Source organism: Bombina bombina, chromosome 6 (genome assembly GCF_027579735.1).
Source record: "Bombina bombina isolate aBomBom1 chromosome 6, aBomBom1.pri, whole genome shotgun sequence".
NCBI lineage: Eukaryota > Metazoa > Chordata > Amphibia > Anura > Bombinatoridae > Bombina > Bombina bombina.
Genome location: NC_069504.1, coordinates 804,002,196 through 804,020,597, shown reverse-complemented (window position 1 = coordinate 804,020,597; position 18,402 = coordinate 804,002,196).

Sequence of the window (18,402 nt, the reverse complement as noted above, 5' to 3'; positions counted from 1 at the left end):
TTTCTGTGCCCAAAACACAGTTGGGCCAGGCTAAAAACAATTGCATGTCATGAAGGGGGATTTACCCTGTATATATTCATAGTGATATAAGTGGCCCAATGGTCATTAACCCTTTGAAAATATCAGTTACTTATTCAAAAATGAGAATTAGAGCACCTATGCCAGTGCTGGCATCAATTTATGTGTCCAAAACACCATTGGGACAGGCTAAAAACAATTGCATGTCATGGAGGGAGGGAGATCTACCCAGTATATATTTATAGTGAAATCAGTGGCCCAATGGTTATTAACCCTTTGAAAATATGTTACTTATTCAAAAATGAGAATTATGTCACCTATGCCAGGGTTGGCATCAATTTCTGTGCCCAAAACAACATTGGGCCAGGCTAAAAACAATTGCATGGCATGGAGGGGGATCTACCCTGTATTTATTCATAGTGAAATCAGTGGCCCAATGGTTATTAACCCTTTGAAAATATCTGTTACTTATTCAAAATTGAGAATTAGAGCACCTATGCCGGGTTGGCATCAATTTCTGTGCCCAAAACACCATTGGGCCAGGCTAAAAACAATTGCATGGCATGGAGGGGGATTTACCCTGTATATATTCATAGTGAAATAAGTGGCCCAATGGTCATTAACCCTTTGAAAATATCAGTTACTTATTCAAAAATGATAATTATGTCACCTATGCCAGTGTTGGCATCACTTTCTGTGCCCAAAACACAATTGGGCCAGGCTAAAAACAATTGCATGTCATTGAGCGAGATCTACCCTGTATATATTTGTAGTGAAATCAGTGGCCCAATGGTTATTAACCCTTTGAAAATATGTTACTTATTCAAAAATGAGAAGTACAACACCTATGCCAGGGTTGGCATCAATTTCTGCGCCCAAAAACGCAATTCGGCCAGGCTAAAAACAATTGCATGGCACTGAGGGGGATCTACCCTGTATATATTCATAGTAAAATCAGTGGCCCAATGGTTATTAACCCTTTGAAAATATCTGTTACTTTTTCAAAATAGTAATATTTGTATTGGTGCCAATGTATGCCCTTTTTTCCAGTTTGTATATCCAATTGTTGTATAAAGGGATTCCACCTCTGTGTAACTACATTATATGAATCATATTATTATTTAAATAAAACCTATATTTTTATTTTAAAGCCAGTTTAAAGCAGTCTGACAAAAAAAAAAATGAATAAGAAACCAACTTCCATGAATAAGAAACAGAATTTCACGAATAAGAAACAGCTTGAATAAGAAACCAACTTCCTTGTCGTCTTTCATGGCACTTAATTATTTAGTCAATAAGCGCTAGAGAAAAACATTCGCCTAGATTACGAGTCTTGCGTTAGCCTTAAAAAGCAGCGTTAAGAGGTCCCAACGCTGCTTTTTAATGCCCGCTGGTATTACGAGTCTGGCAGGTACAGGTGTACCGCTCACTTTTTTTCCGCAACTCAAGCATACCGCAAATCCCCTTACGTCAATTGCGTATACTATCTTTTCAATGGGATTTTCCTAACGCCGGTATTACGAGTCTTGGAAAAAGTGAGCGGTACAGCCTCTCCTGTCAAGACTCTTACTGCATTTAAAAGGCAGTAGTTAAGAGTTTTATGGGCTAACGCCGTAACATAAAACTCTTAACTAAAGTGCTAAAAAGTACACTAACACCCATAAACTACCTATTAACCCCTAAACCAAGGCCCCCCCCCCGCACATCGCAAACACTTAAATAAATTTTTTAACCCCTAATCTGCCGTCCCTAACATCGCCGACACCTACCTACATTTATTAACCCCTAATCTGCCGCCCCCAACGTCGCCGCCACTATACTAAAACGCTACTCTAAAACCCACCCAATCCCCCCTTAATAAGACCTAACACTAACCCCTTGAAGATCAACAAAAAATGAGTAAAGTCCCGGGAGTAAAAGTAAAAAATATTGAAGTTTATTAATAATAGCTAAAACATCAGAATGAAGGTAAAAAACATAGAACAGTCTAACGCGTTTCGGCTAGCTGTTGCCGTAATCATAGACCATGTCTAGTATACATTTACTCAGACTTATATACATATCTAATTACATGTTAATTTGAATCAGCTGTACAGTTAACCCTTCAGACTGAAAGTGTAACAGGAAGCTGCAGAGAACAAAATCATCATCTTATCACAATGTTTATATCAAGTGTTTACATTACACGTTTTGTGAAAATTAACAGAGGTGTTATATATCATTTGAATAAAGGGATTTACATATCGACCTAATAATATTAAAGTGTTCAATGGATCAAACATTATTACTGCACCTCGTTACAATCTGATACACAGATCAATTATTTAAATAAAGTAGCTCCTATTTATTTATCAGTGCTTAATCCTATTTATATATAGTGTTTGTGTAAACAACAAGGATAATGATTCTTAAAATTAGATCTCTTATAGTAACCAATAAAGACCTGCATACAGAATATTTGAATGATGCACATTTTCTATATAAATGATTATGCTTAGGGGCAGAGGTGTTTGAGATACTTGTAACTCAATATGGCCTGATATTTACAGACCCTATTCTCCATTGGGCACAATTTATAGAAAATAATGTAAAATAAATATTAGGCAATATATTGAAATGCTTTAGAATTGAAGTAAGGGGCCACAGGGAAAAAGTTAGAACATAACTACGTGTTTAAATGTACAATGTTAAAGAGAATAGACTTCTTTGTATATATTTTTTACACATATATATATATATATATACATATACTACTCCCAAAAATTAACAAGATCAAATTCTGAATTATACCCCCTAGGAATTTGAGTTTTGAGTCTAAAAATCCAAAGATCTGTCTCCTCCTCTAGATGGGGTTTTGATCGCTTCAATTATGTTCCATCTAAATGAATTTACTGATTGGTGATGAACATCAATAAAGTGTCTACTCAGTTCCGAGCAGGGGACCTTGTTTCTGATGTCACCCAAATGCTCTCTAATACGTGTTCTCACATCACGTGTAGTGAGTCCCACGTATTGACCCTTACATAGTTTACACTCTGCCAGATAGACAACATAACAAGAGCTACAGTTATGACATCCTTGTATATTAAAGGTTTCACCAGTTGTATATGATGTGAACGTATTGGTGACATTGTGGTATTTGCATGCTTTGCAGCGGCTACTACCGCATCTGTAGCTACCGTTGTATTTTAACCATGAACTATCATTAGTGTGTATTTGTGTGCTTTTTAATACACTAGGCGAAAGTAAATTAGCAAGTGTATTATTTTTACAGTAGACAAATCTGCATCCAATTGCAAGAGGCTATTGTAAAAGGGAAGTCATGAAAATCAAAAATGAAGTAGATAAATATAAAAGAGAAGATCTACTACAAACTAAAAAAGAGAAAATAGTTGATGATAGACCTACATTTATCACCAAATATTCCAATCAGTACAATGATATTTGTAACATTGTGAAAAAATACCTCCCTATTTTGTATGGGGATGAAGTATTAAAAGAAATCATTGGTGATGGATGCAGATTTGTCTACTGTAAAAATAATACACTTGCTAATTTACTTTCGCCTAGTGTATTAAAAAGCACACAAATACACACTAATGATAGTTCATGGTTAAAATACAACGGTAGCTACAGATGCGGTAGTAGCCGCTGCAAAGCATGTGAATACCACAATGTCACCAATACGTTCACATCATATACAACTGGTGAAACCTTTAATATACAAGGATGTCATAACTGTAGCTCTTGTTATGTTGTCTATCTATGTAAGGGTCAATACGTGGGACTCACTACACGTGATGTGAGAACACGTATTGGAGAGCATTTGGGTGTCATCAGAAACAAGGTCCCCTGCTCGGAACTGAGTAGACACTTTATTGATGTTCATCACCAATCAGTAAATTCATTTAGCTGGAACATAATTGAAGCGATCAAAACCCCATCTAGAGGAGGAAACAGATCTTCAATTCTAGAGAGACAGGAAGTCTATTGGATTTTTAGACTCAAAACTCAAATTCCTAGGGGGTATAATTTAGAATTTGATCTTGTTAATTTTTGGGAGTAGTATATGTATATATATATATATGTAAAAAATATATACAAAGAAGTCTATTCTCTTTAACATTGTACATTTAAACACGTAGTTATGTTCTAACTTTTTCCCTGTGGTCCCTTACTTCAATTCTAAAGCATTTCAATATATTGCCTAATATTTATTTTACATTATTTTCTATAAATTGTGCCCAATGGAGAATAGGGTCTGTAAATATCAGGCCATATTGAGTTACAAGTATCTCAAACATCTCTGCCCCTAAGCATAATCATTTATATAGAAAATGTGCATCATTCAAATATTCTGTATGCAGGTCTTTATTGGTTACTATAAGAGATCTAATTTTAAGAATCATTATCCTTGTTGTTTACACAAACACTATATATAAATAGGGTTAAGCACTGATAAATAAATAGGAGCTACTTTATTTAAATAATTGATCTGTGTATCAGATTGTAACGAGGTGCAGTAATAATGTTTGATCCATTGAACACTTTAATATTATTAGGTCGATATGTAAATCCCTTTATTCAAATGATATATAACACCTCTGTTAATTTTCACAAAACGTGTAATGTAAACACTTGATATAAACATTGTGATAAGATGATGATTTTGTTCTCTGCAGCTTCCTGTTACACTTTCAGTCTGAATGGGTTAACTGTACAGCTGATTCAAATTAACATGTAATTAGATATGTATATAAGTCTGAGTAAATGTATACTAGACATGGTCTATGATTACGGCAACAGCTAGCCGAAACGCGTTAGACTGTTCTATGTTTTTTACCTTCATTCTGATGTTTTAGCTATTATTAATAAACTTCAATATTTTTTACTTTTAACACCCGGGACTTTACTCATTTTTTGTCGATTCACTCCTAAGAGTTGTGAGGAACTCTTCCTTTTTAGTACCTGTGAGTATCGGCACTATAGGAGCATACAATCTACCTAGAGCCCGGATTGGATATTCATTACTTACCAAGTGGAAACGAAGATTGGCGGAGGAAAAGTTGACGTCACGTCCGACTAGTAAGTCCCGCACTCGCAAGTAGCTGAACCGGAGCTGGAGAGAGTTTGGCGGTTGCGTTTCTTAGCATAGCCGTCCTCCCGTCTGCATCGAGGTGAGCTTACCCAATGAGAAGCAGAGGTCTTCCGCCTTGACGACAAGGTAATCTATGATTAAAGGGTTTGTTTTGCTGAGGTGCGGGTGAAGTTTTTATGTGTCCGCCGTGTCAAGTCTTCCGAAAGGGGTGTTGTTACTGGTGATTACCCTGTGTTTCCATAGTATATATCCTAGAGGCCTCTGTTTGTGTATACCATTCCCTGATAAGCGTTATACCCCTCTTTTTCCCTTGAAGATCACCCTACCTTGAGACGTCTTCACCCAACCGGGCAGAAGTGGTCCTCCAGACGGCCAGAAGTCTTCATCCGATCCGGGCAGAAGAGGACCTCCAGACGGGCAGAAGTCTTCATCCAGGCGGCATCTTCTATCTTCATCCATCCGGAGCGGAGCGGGTCCATCTTCAAGCCATCCGACGCAGAGCATCCTCTTCCATCTGACGACTAACACTAAATGACGGTACCTTTAAGTGACGTCATCCAAGATGGAGTCCCTTCAATTCCGATTGGCTGATAGAATTCTATCAGCCAATCGGAATTAAGGTAGAAAAAATCATATTGGCTGATCCAATCAGCCAATAGGATTGAGCTCACATTCTATTGGCTGTTCCAATCAGCCAATAGAATGCGAGCTCAATCCTATTGGCTGATTGGATCAGCCAATAGTATTGAAATTCAATCCTATTGGCTGATTGCATCAGCCAATAGGATTTTTTCTACCTTAATTCCGATTGGCTGAAATTACAGAAAATAATAAAATAATTACAAGAATTTTAAACTAATTACACCTAATCTAATCCCCCTAATAAAATAAAAAAGCCCCCCAAAATAAAAAAAAAAACCTACCCTATACTAAATTACAAATAGCCCTTAAAAGGGCCTTTTGCGGGGCATTGCCCCAAAGTAATCAGCTCTTTTACCTGAAAAAGAAATACAACACCACCCACACACCCAACCCTACTCTAAAACCCACCCAATCCCCCCTTAATAAAACCTAACACTACCCCCTTGAAGATCACCCTATCTTGAGACGTCTTCACCCAGCCGGGCACAAGTGGACCTCCAGAGGGGCAGAAGTCTTCATTCGATCCGGCCAGAAGAGGACATCCAGACCGGCAGAAGTCTTCATCCAGGCGGCATCTTCTATCTTCTTCCATCCGGAGCGGAGCGGGTCCATCTTGAAGACATCCGACGCGGAGCATCCTCTTCCATCCGACGGCGACTGAAGAATGAAGGTTCCTTTAAGTGACGTCATCCAAGATGGCGTCCCTTCAATTCCGATTGGCTGATAGAATCCTATCAGCCAATCAGAATTAAGGTAGGAAAAATCCTATTGGCTGATGCTCAGCCAATAGACTTGAGCTCGCATTCTATTGGCTGATTAAAAAACAGCCAATAGAATGCGAGCTCAATCCTATTGGCTGATTGGATCAGCCAATAGGATTGAACTTTAATTCTTTTGGCTGATCCAATCAGGATTCTATCAGCCAATCGGAATTGAAGGGACGCCATCTTAGATGACGTCACTTAAAGGTACCGTCATTTAGTGTTAGTCGTCGAATGGAAGAGGATGCTCCGCGTCGGATGGCTTGAAGATGGACCCGCTCTGCTTCGGATGGATGAAGATAGAAGATGCCGCCTGGATGAAGACTTCTGCCCGTCTGGAGGTCCTCTTCTGCCCGGATCGGATGAAGACTTCTGGCCGTCTGGAGGACCACTTCTGCCCGGTTGGGTGAAGACGTCTCAAGGTAGGGTGATCTTCAAGGGGTTAGTGTTAGGTTTTATTAAGGGGGAATTGGGTGGGTTTTAGAGTAGGGTTGGGTGTGTGGGTGGTGGGTTGTAATGTTGGGGGGGGGGAAAGAGCTGATTACTTTGGGGCAATGCCCCGCAAAAGGCCCTTTTAAGGGCTATTTGTAATTTTACTATAGGGTAGGGAATTTTTTTATTTTGGGGGGCTTTTTATTTTATTAGGGGGATTAGATTAGGTGTAATTAGTTTTAAAAACTTGTAATTATTTTATTATTTTCTGTAATTTAGTGGGGGGGTTTTGTACTTTAGTTTATTTAATTTAATTGTAATTAATTGTAGTTAGTTTAGGGAATTAATTTAATTATAGTGTAGTGTTAGGTGTAATTGTAATTTAGGTTAGGGTTTATTTTACAGGTAAATTTGTCCTTAATTTAACTAGGAAGTTATTAAATAGTTAATAACTATTTAATAACTATTCTACCTAGTTAAAATAACTACAAACTTGCCTGTAAAATAAAAATAAACCCTGAGATAGCTACAATGTAGCTATTAGTTATATTGTAGCTAGCTTAGGGTTTATTTTAAAGGTAAGTATTTAATTTTAAATAGGAATTATTTAGTTAATTAAAGTTATTTTATTTAGATGTATTTAAATTATATTTAAGTTGGGGGGGGGTAGGGTTAGACTTAGATTTAGGGGTTAATATATTTATTATAGTGGCAGCGATGTTGGGGCGGCAGATTAGGGGTTAATGTAGGGTTCAGCGATGTTGGGGGCAGCAGATTAGGGGTTCATAACTATAATATAGGTGGTGCCGGTGTCCGGAGCGGCAGATTAGGGGTTAATAATATAATGCAGGTGGCGACGATGTCGGGGACGGCAGATTAGGGGTTAATAAGTGTAAGATTAAGGGTGTTTAGACTTGGGGTTCATGTTAGGGTGTTAGGTGTAGACGTAAATGTTATTTCCCCATAGGAATCAATGGGGCTGCGTTAGGAGCTGAACGCTGCTTTTTTGCAGGTGTTAGGTTTTTTTTCCAGCCGAATCTGCCCCATTGATTCCTATGGGGAAATCATGCACGAGCACGTTTAGCCAGCTCACTGCTACCGTAAGCAGCCCTGGTATGGAGGTGAGATGTGGAGCAAAATTTTGCTCTCCGCTCACTTTTTTGCGGCTAACGCCGGGTTTGTAAAAACCTGTAATACCAGCGTTGTTTGTAGGTGAGCGGTGAGCATAAACTAAGCATTAGCACCGCAAGCCTTACCGACAAAAACTAGTAATCTAGCCGATTGTCTTTAGAGCAGTTATTGTCTTTACCTAAAGCAGAGCATTATCAAACATGTTACAGTTTTTGTTTTTTGAACTACTCATTATAATGTGCTAAAAATATATGTTCCTAAGTTTTGTGGGGCTCTTGTCACTGTCCACCAATGAAGTCGCAGAAGTGGCCCCCTTAATATGTATATATGTGTGTGTGTGTGTGTGTGTGTGTGTATATATATAATTAGCGAACATCAGACAAATATAATCACTATTTAATGTGAGCACCATTTCTTCTAGTTAAAACAACAGCAAACTTGTACTTTTTAAAGGGATATGAAACCCAAATTAAACTTTCATGATTCAGATAGAGCATGCAATTTTAAGCAACTTCCTAATTTACTCCTATTATCAATTTTCTTCGCTCTCATTGTATCTTTATTTGTAAAAAGAAGGAATGTAAGCTTAGGAGCCGGACCATTTTTGGTTCAGGTTTAGGGTTGCCACCTCGGCCATGTTTTCCTGGACACTTATGAGTTACACATGCTACAGGGTATGCAGGGAGGAACATGAATAGTGCTGTCCAGGGTAACTATTTGTGTGCTGTCCAGAAGCGCAATACATGTTCCCCTCTGCACACCCTGCAATATGTGTAACTCATAAGTGTCCAGGACAACATGGCTGAGGTGGTAACCCTATTCAGGACCCTGTGTAGCGCTTGGTGATTGGTCGCAGCATCTGAATCATGAAAGAAAAAAATGTAGGTTTCGTATCCGTTTAAGGAACTCGGTAGGTAAGTTATTCCAAATATCTTGGAGAAGTAAGCACAGTTCTGTGGATTTAGGCAGCCTCAGTTGATTCTGTCTCTTCATGTAATCCCAAACAGACTCAATGATGTTAAGGTCAGGGCTCTGTGGGGGGCCATGCTATCACTTCCAGGACTCTGTTATTCTTTGTCCTGAAGATAGTTCTTAAAGTGAATGTAAATTTTGATGCTAAAGTGCCTGGTTTTTAAAAATTCGATTAAAAACAGGGTCACTTTAATTCAGCAAAATTTACATTTTACTCGTTGTGAAAAAATACTTACCTTTTAAACTTAACAGCCACTCCAGCTTCCCTCGGTTGTCGCAAAGTCATTTCTGATGTCAGAAATGATGGATCGGTCATCCTCCAATCACGGCTCCCCCCCCCCTGGGGAATCGGTGTCTGATTCAAAGCCGTGATTGGAGGAAGCTGGATTCCTCATTTTAGACCCAGGAAGAGGCTTTGCGACTGGTGGAGGAAGCTGGAGCGGCTGTCAAGAATAAAAGGTAAGTATTTTTTCACAACACGAGTGAAATGTAAATTTTGATGAATTAAAGTACCCCTGTTTTTAATTGAATTTTTAAAAACCGGGCACTTTAGCATCAAAATTTACATTCACTTTAATGACCTTGACTGTATGTTTGGGGTTGTCGTTATGATACAGAATACATGTGGGGTCAATTATATGCCTCCCAAATTATATTGCATGATGGATAATGGGGGGGGGGGGGCGAATGTTTTGCAACATTCGAAAAATGAAATGAATTTGAACACATTTGATAATTCCTTTTGAATTTGGAATGTTTGTACAACATTCTAACATTTGTTTAATGTAAAAGTATTTCTAATGATATCTTTAAATATAATATCCGATTCTAATTTCTCTAGTTCAATTATTGCATAATTCAAAACGAATTATGCAATATTCTAATTAAAAAAAATTGAATTAATATATTTGTAATTGTATTTCTAATGCTCTATTTAAATGTAATATTCAATTGTGCAATATTCGAAATAGAAAAATTTGAATCAATATATTTGAATCTATTATGTATCAATTTACTAAATTCCCTACGACATGAACTATTGAACTTCTAAATAGTATATGGTAAATCAAATGTTACATTCCAAATTTCAAATGTAAATATTCAATCTATTTATGAACATTCAAAAACAAAAGTAACATTCAAAAACCTGAAAATAACATTAAATTACCAAATTTTAATGGATTTTCCTTCTTATCAACATTCTATTGTCCAAAATTAATATCCACAGGACTATTTGTTCTATTAAACGAATTGCACTTTCACCACATTCGCTTATCCCTAATGGATACGTATCTGCCTGTACTTCTCAGCATTAAGGAGACTATTCTGACTAAATCCCCAACTCAGTTTGCAGAAAAGCAGCCCCAAACTTGCAAGGAACCTCCACCATGCTTCACTATTGCCTGTAGACACTCATTCTTGTACCCTTGGCCTTGTTTCGATATCAGAGGTATAGCTTTTTGGCCACAAGTCTTCCATAAAGACCACTTCTGACTAGACTTCTCCGGACAGTAGATGGGTGTACCAGAGTACCACTGGTTTCTGCCAATTCTGAGCTAATGGCACTGCTGGAAGTAAGCATGATGTGCCTTTCATCTGCTGCACTAAGTTTCCTTGGCTGACCACTGTGTCTATAGTCCTCAGCGTTGCCCATTTATTTGCGCTTCCTCAGAAGTGCGTGGACAACAAATCTGGGAACCCCTGTCTGCCTTGAAATTTCTGCCTGGGAGAGACCTTACTCATGTAGTATAACTACTGTGTGTCTTGTTGCTGTGCTCAGTCTTGCCATAGTGTATGACTTTTGGCATTAAACTGTCTTCACCTAGATTTATTCCTCCTACACAGATGTTTCAGTTAATGATTGTGTTTCAACCTACATATTACACTGATAATCATTAGCTAATGTTTGGTATAATTGTTTAATCATGCACCTGATTAATTCTACAAAATCCACAACCAAACTGCGTAGCTAGTGCTGCTGATTGGATCAGCAGAAGTTTCCACTCAGACCTGCAGTACTCTTTGGGTCATGAGCGGCATTTCTACTATGTGTTTAACCCATTTGTGAGGTTTAAACACATAGAGGTGCAAGGCCGCTAGCCTTAAAATTACGTGCTCGAACGAATTAGATAATGCAATTTTTATACTATAATGGCTATGACAGAAGCAGTGCGCATTCCCAGATCACTGATATTGTTGTCTTCTTGGCAAGTCTTATGTTGCACTTCAGTTCAGCATGTACAATACAGAGCAGGAGCGATATGTTCTTACTCTATAGTATTCCTTTTTTATTTGTTATGTAACTTTTAAAATTTGTCATAAATGAATGAAAACATACTGTTTTCTATTGTGCATGATAACCCAAAGTGCAAGGTACAGTTGTCAAAAAGCTGTTAATATAATTGAGCACAGCTTCTGTCACAGAATATAATAGTATGTGTGCGCCAAGATGGCTGCACTCAGTATAAAGATACAGAGCTTTAACAACTGGCTTCTGTAATGGGTTAAAATAAGAGAACAGCTATAAAGAGAAGTGTGAGTTCAGGTGAAGAAAAACATAATTTATGTAAGAACTTACCTGATAAATTCATTTCTTTCATATTAGCAAGAGTCCATGAGCTAGTGACGTATGGGATTTACATTCCTACCAGGAGGGGCAAAGTTTCCCAAACCTCAAAATGCCTATAAATACACCCCTCACCACACCCACAAATCAGTTTAACGAATAGCCAAGAAGTGGGGTGATAAGACAAAAGTGCGAAAGCATAAAAAATAAGGAATTGGAATAATTGTGCTTTATACAAAAAATCATAACCACCACAAAAAAGGGTGGGCCTCATGGACTCTTGCTAATATGAAAGAAATGAATTTATCAGGTAAGTTCTTACATAAATTATGTTTTCTTTCATGTAATTAGCAAGAGTCCATGAGCTAGTGACGTATGGGATAATGACTACCCAAGATGTGGATCTTCCACGCAAGAGTCACTAGAGAGGGAGGGATAAAATAAAGACAGCCAATTCCGCTGAAAATAATCCACACCCAAAATAAAGTTTAAATCTTATAATGAAAAAAACTGAAATTATAAGCAGAAGAATCAAACTGTAACAGCTTCCTGAAGTACTTTTCTACCAAAAACTGCTTCAGAAGAAGAAAACACATCAAAATGGTAGAATTTAGTAAAAGTATGCAAAGAAGACCAAGTTGCTGCTTTGCAAATCTGATCAACCGAAGCTTCATTCCTAAACGCCCAGGAAGTAGAAACTGACCTAGTAGAATGAGCTGTAATCCTTTGAGGCGGAGTTTTACCCGACTCGACATAAGCATGATGAATTAAAGATTTCAACCAAGATGCCAAAGAAATGGCAGAGGCCTTCTGACCTTTCCTAGAACCGGAATAGATAACAAATAGACTAGAAGTCTTCCGGAAAATCTTTCACCACCTCCATAGGAGGCAAAGTTTGTAAAACTGATTTGTGGGTGTGGTGAGGGGTGTATTTATAGGCATTTTGAGGTTTGGGAAACTTTGCCCCTCCTGGTAGGAATGTATATCCCATACGTCACTAGCTCATGGACTCTTGCTAATTACATGAAAGAAACCAGTAGTAACCATGCTACTGTAGTTGTAACCAGCAGTTTAATGTCCTTTTAACCCCTTAGTGACCAGACCATTTTTCAATTTTCTTACCGTTAAGGACCAAGGCTATTTTTACATTTCTGCGGTGTTTGTGTTTAGCTGTAATTTTCCTCTTACTCATTTACTGTACCCAGACATATTATATACCGTTTTTATCGCCATTAAATTCACCTTCTAATAATACCATTATTTTCATAATATCATATAATTTACTATAAAAGAAATTATAAAATATGATGAAAAAATACACACTTTTTCTAACTTTGACCCCCAAAATCTGTTACACATCTACAATCACCAAAAAACACCCATGCTAAATAGTTTCTAAATTGTGTCCTGAGTTTAGAAATACCAAATGTTTACCTGTTTTTTTTTTTTGCTTTTTTTGCAAGTTATAGGGCAATAAGTACAAGTAGCACTTTGCTATTTCCAAACAAATTTTTATTTCCCTGAATAACCCTTCACATGTGTATATATATATATTTTTTTGTAGACAACCCAAAGTATTAATCTAGGCCCATTTCGGTATATTTTATACTACCATTTCACTGCCAAATGCAATCAAATAAAAAAAAAATTGTTACGTTTTTCACACACTTTAGGTTTCTCACTGAACTTATTAACAAACAGCTTGTGCAATTATGGCACAAATGGTTGTAAATGCTTCTCTGGGATCCCCTTTGTTCAGAAATAGCAGACATGTATGGCTTTAGCATTTAGCGCACCATTTAGCGTTCTTTTAGACTTCTTTTCTCACCATTACGTCAAAACGTGCTAGTAACGAGTGATACCTAATCGGTACAGGATTGCAGTTGAGCTTCTGCCCTCCATCCGTAGCCATCCGGCTGTGTGGTTGACTCTGGACTGTGATAATCCTTGTATTGTCTCTCACATCCCTTCCAGTTATGGTGTTCACTTTGCATTTGTGACGTTTTTAGTTTTTAATAAATATTCTATTATACAATTCAGGTGTGAGATACTGTTTGCCTACCAGTATAAAGTAGGTGTGCGCATCTTATAGAGCTTGTATTAGCTCCACCAAATGTGAGTAACCATTTGTCCTTCTTTCATAAGTGCTTCCAGTTGGTTTAGAGTTACACTATTTTGTGCTTTTTCTCATTCTATTTGAGGACTTTTTTGAAGACCACAGTCCCAGGAGATTCCTCTAGGAATGGATATATCCTTCCATTATTGAATGAACTTTTTAGTTTAAACCACTATTTTTCACATTTATGTTATATTTGTTTAACTTTGTGGAATTATTTGTACATTTATTTTTTATATCAGATGGCAATTGTGTATATAAGCTTTGTGTTTGTCTCAATAAAGCAGCTTGTGTTTCACCTTAATACTGGTCTTGTCTGGTTATTAGGGTGGGCAATTTGTAATATTCACTTTCCAGCTCTTCAGCTATAGGTTTCAGGGTGAAGAAGGTCCTTTTGGTGGAGATACCCAGTTGTGGTATCCGGAGTCTGTCACAGTATCTCACTGACTTTTGAACACTGATGTCTGAAAGACAATAAACCTTTCACAGCCACAGACCTACAGATTATTAACTAGTGACCTATTTACTGTCAGGGACAAGCAAAATATAAAACACTAATTCAGTTATTGCATAGTCAATTTTGTGTACCTAAATAATGTAAAGTATTGTACCCGATACAGACATACCCCATCACCTACAGAACCTTTCTAGATATTACACACTATAGTAAAGGCACTATTGTATGTCCAGTTCCAGTTATTCTATGGGGATCAGGGCTAGTGCACTCACAAGCATTCACATTAGGTACAGCTCTTGGGAGTACAGCTAGGTATTCTATGCAAGTGTTTTTGCAATGGTAACACACAGAGGGCTATATGTGGTTATGCGCATTTGTGGATTTACCTTTAGGTACCACTACTGACAGTGCCTGAGCGTTTGTCACGCACAGGGTGTGCCAACTTCTTTACCTTGGGGCTTCATAACAACCCCCAAACTTGTCCTTTGGAAACAAGCGTTTAAAAGGGATCTTTCAAACATCTGCAACACAGTAAATGCATGCTCATTACTCTCCCCCCCACACACACACCCCCAAAGCACTGCATATCATCATCACCACCTGGAACGTAAAGTAGCAGAGCCGCTGATTGACTGGGAATTGCTGAGGCATTTGTGGTTTCTTTTCAGCTGCTGATGCTAGACCCTAAAATATCTCATGTACACAAAGAAAGTTGCAGTAGCACTACACAAATTCAGAGGGATGCCCTATTCTAGAAATGTACTTGGGCTAGAGTGCTTGTGAAAAAAAATTGGGAATTGCAAAGTAATGTCTAAGAGAAGAAGAGTCTCTTAGGCAAGAAATGGATTGCACTTTATAGCACTTCTGTCTCCCTGTAGTAAGAACTGTACTTTTCCAGTGTTTTTTTTAACATATGGTGTTAATAAAAGTTATGTTTTAACTCTGCACAAGCAGTTGCCTTCTGGAAAAGTACAGTTCTTACTACAGGGAGACAGAAGTGCTATAAAGTGCAATCCTTTTCTTGCCTAAGAGACTCTTCTTCTCTTAGACATTACTTTGCAACTCCTAAAATATCTCAAACTGCTGTAACCAGGTCAATAAAATAGTCCAGGGGACCCAGGGACACAACTTAAACAAACAAATCATTACACCTTTAGTCAAAAAGTGTCAGGGTGCCAGGAATCAGACTCAGACGAGAAGTGCAAAAATAATAATACCTTTATTAATAACAAAAAATAATAAAAAGTCCACAAGTCAAATAACAAGCCAGGAGTCAAAGCCAGAGCTGGTAGTCAGACGAGCCGAGTCAGGAGCCAAAGCGAGTAGTCAGACGAGCTGAGTCACGAACCAAAGCGAGTAGTCAGACGAGCCGAGTCAGGAACCAGGAGGGACGTCAGACAGCCAGGTAATACACAGGAACTCACAAACAGGTCTGAGACAACGCAAGGGCAAAGCATACTGAACAGAGGCCCTTTAAATAATAAGTGATAACATCACAATTCTGAGACTGCAACCTGTCTCACACGGATGATGTACACCAGTCCGGCAATAAGAGGGCATGCAGGAAATGAGCAGCATCAGACAATCTGCACCAGATGTCAGCAGCACATTAAAAACAAAGCAGGAAAAATAAAAACCTGACAAAAGTAATTAACAGATGTAGATAACAGGACTCTGACAACCTAACAGTAAGTTAAGGGGATCAAGGCTATGCATAAAGTAAAAATAAATCTGGTCTGTACTGCATTAAGAGATAAAATATAAAAGGGTCCATGTTCTGATAGCAGTTTTTAGCTGTTCATCGTGGATGCCCAATAAATTGGACTTATGAGATAATTAATTTGTAAATGTAAACACAGTAGATGCATGATAAAAAATACAATGCAATAGCACTTAGTCCGAACTTTTTTTTTCTGACAAATTTCAGTTATGTCTATTTCCACTCCTCCTGTATCATGTGACAGCGATCAGCCAATCACAAATGCATATACATATATTCTGTGAATTCTTGCACATGATTAGTAGGAGCTGGTGACTCAAAAAGTGTAAATATAAAAACACTGTGCACATTTTGTTATTGGAAGTAAATTGGAAAGTTGTTTAAAATGTAATGCTCTGTCTGAATCGTGAAAGTTTAATTTTGACTTGAGTCCCTTTAATTGTCCTTCAGAGAAGAAAAAAAATGTCACATTTTCTCACCAAGAAATAATACTACTAGTAAATTCAACATTAATCCACTCTGTTCCAAGCACAAAATGAATTTAAAGGGACAGTCAAGTCCCAAAAAAACTTTAATGATTTAAATAGGGCATGCCATTTCAAACAACTTCCCAATTTACTTTTATCACCAATTTTGCTTTGTTCTCTTGGTATTCTTAGTTGAAAGCTAAACCTAGGAGGTTCATATGCTAATTTCTTAGACCTTGAAGACTGCCTCTAATCTGAATGCATTTTGACCATTAGAGGTCATTAGTTCAAGTGTTTAATATAAATAACATTGAGCTCATGCACGTGAAGTGACCTAGGAGTGAGCACTGATTGGCTAAAATGCAAGTTTGTCAAAAGAACTGAAATAAGGGGACAGTCAGTTGAAGCTTAGATACAAGGTAATAACAGAAGTAAAACATGTATTATTATAACTGTGTTGGTTATGCAAAACTGGGGAATGAGTAATAAAGGGATTATCTTTCTTTTTAAACAACAAAAAATCTGGTGTTGGCTGTCCCTTTAAAGACTGTTGCAGTAGCATCCCTTCTAACATTTGTCTCTAGGTATTAGGAACTCAGAAGGTTGTCTCCATTTTTTTAAACTGTGCCAGAAAGGTGTGGGCCGTGGTTGGATAGTGGTCAAGATTTTTGACATTTCTGGTAATTGGAAGGACTGTACCTCTCATATAGGTCAATTGGGAGGTCTTCAGTATGTCCAATACAATGGTTGTAAACTTTTAAGGTAATGGTGCAACCTTTTAAGGTCCTGCTGCCTTCATGTGCATGGACATTAAACACTAAATGCACTTTATGCACCATTCTCCAATTATGGAACCTTGGTTTCACTGCAGGCAACTGAAGAAGAGTTGCTGCACATTTGCAAACATCTCAACACTGAATTGCAGTGAACACTAGATTTTAACATGATGGCACCCGTGACTAAAGGAGGGGAGGTAACCTCAATAGTATATACATGTATTTTGTGTTTATTGTCTCTAAATAATACTGACTTTATATACCTGGCTTACTTATACTACAGCCATCTCTATCTAAAACATATTTCTGAAAAATATCAAGAGAGAGAAGCGCAGCACGCTCTAAGTGTAATCTGTTTGGTATATATCAGTAATCAAAGCCCCCTTCCCTGGGTACTACTCACAGGATCGTTCTGTATGTTATGCACATTGGTTGTATACAACCATGAAGTTTATTCCTCAGATCACCTCCTTCCGTGACGTCTGGAGAGCCTGTCCAATCAGAGAGGTTGTTACACTTTCCCACAGCAATCCACAATCCAGCATGAAAGGGATACCACTCGATTGTTAAGAGTATAACACGTTTATTGTGATATATAAAATAATAAAACACATACAAATCTATGTCTCTCAGCTCACCCAGTAGGTGCTCACAACGTACGTAGAGAAGTTTTATTTTAATATTCACTGTCTCAGGGAGGCTACCAGGGCTCAGATGTTGTGAGCACCTACTGGGTGAGCTGAGAGACATAGATTTGTATGTGTTTTATTATTTTATATATCACAATAAACGTGTTATACTCTTAACAATCGAGTGGTATCCCTTTCATGCTGGATTGTGGATTGCTGTGGGAAAGTGTAACAACCTCTCTGATTGGACAGGCTCTCCAGACGTCACGGAAGGAGGTGATCTGAGGAATAAACTTCATGGTTGTATACAACCGATGCGCATAACATACAGAACGATCCTGTGAGTAATACCCAGGGAAGGGGGCTTTGATTACTGATATATACCAAACGGATTACACTTAGAGCGGGCTGCGCTTCTCTCTCTTGATATTTTTCAGCATTTTTTGTAAACGAGTCTTTGATGGGACTATGCTGAGAAGCTGCAACAGTAAACACGCTGATTAGAAGGGATATAGAGGACCTTCACGACTACCTGTTTTTCAACATTACACCTTTAATTAAAGGGACATACTTATGAACATTTGCAAATACTTACAGTTTACATTATACGTAGTTGA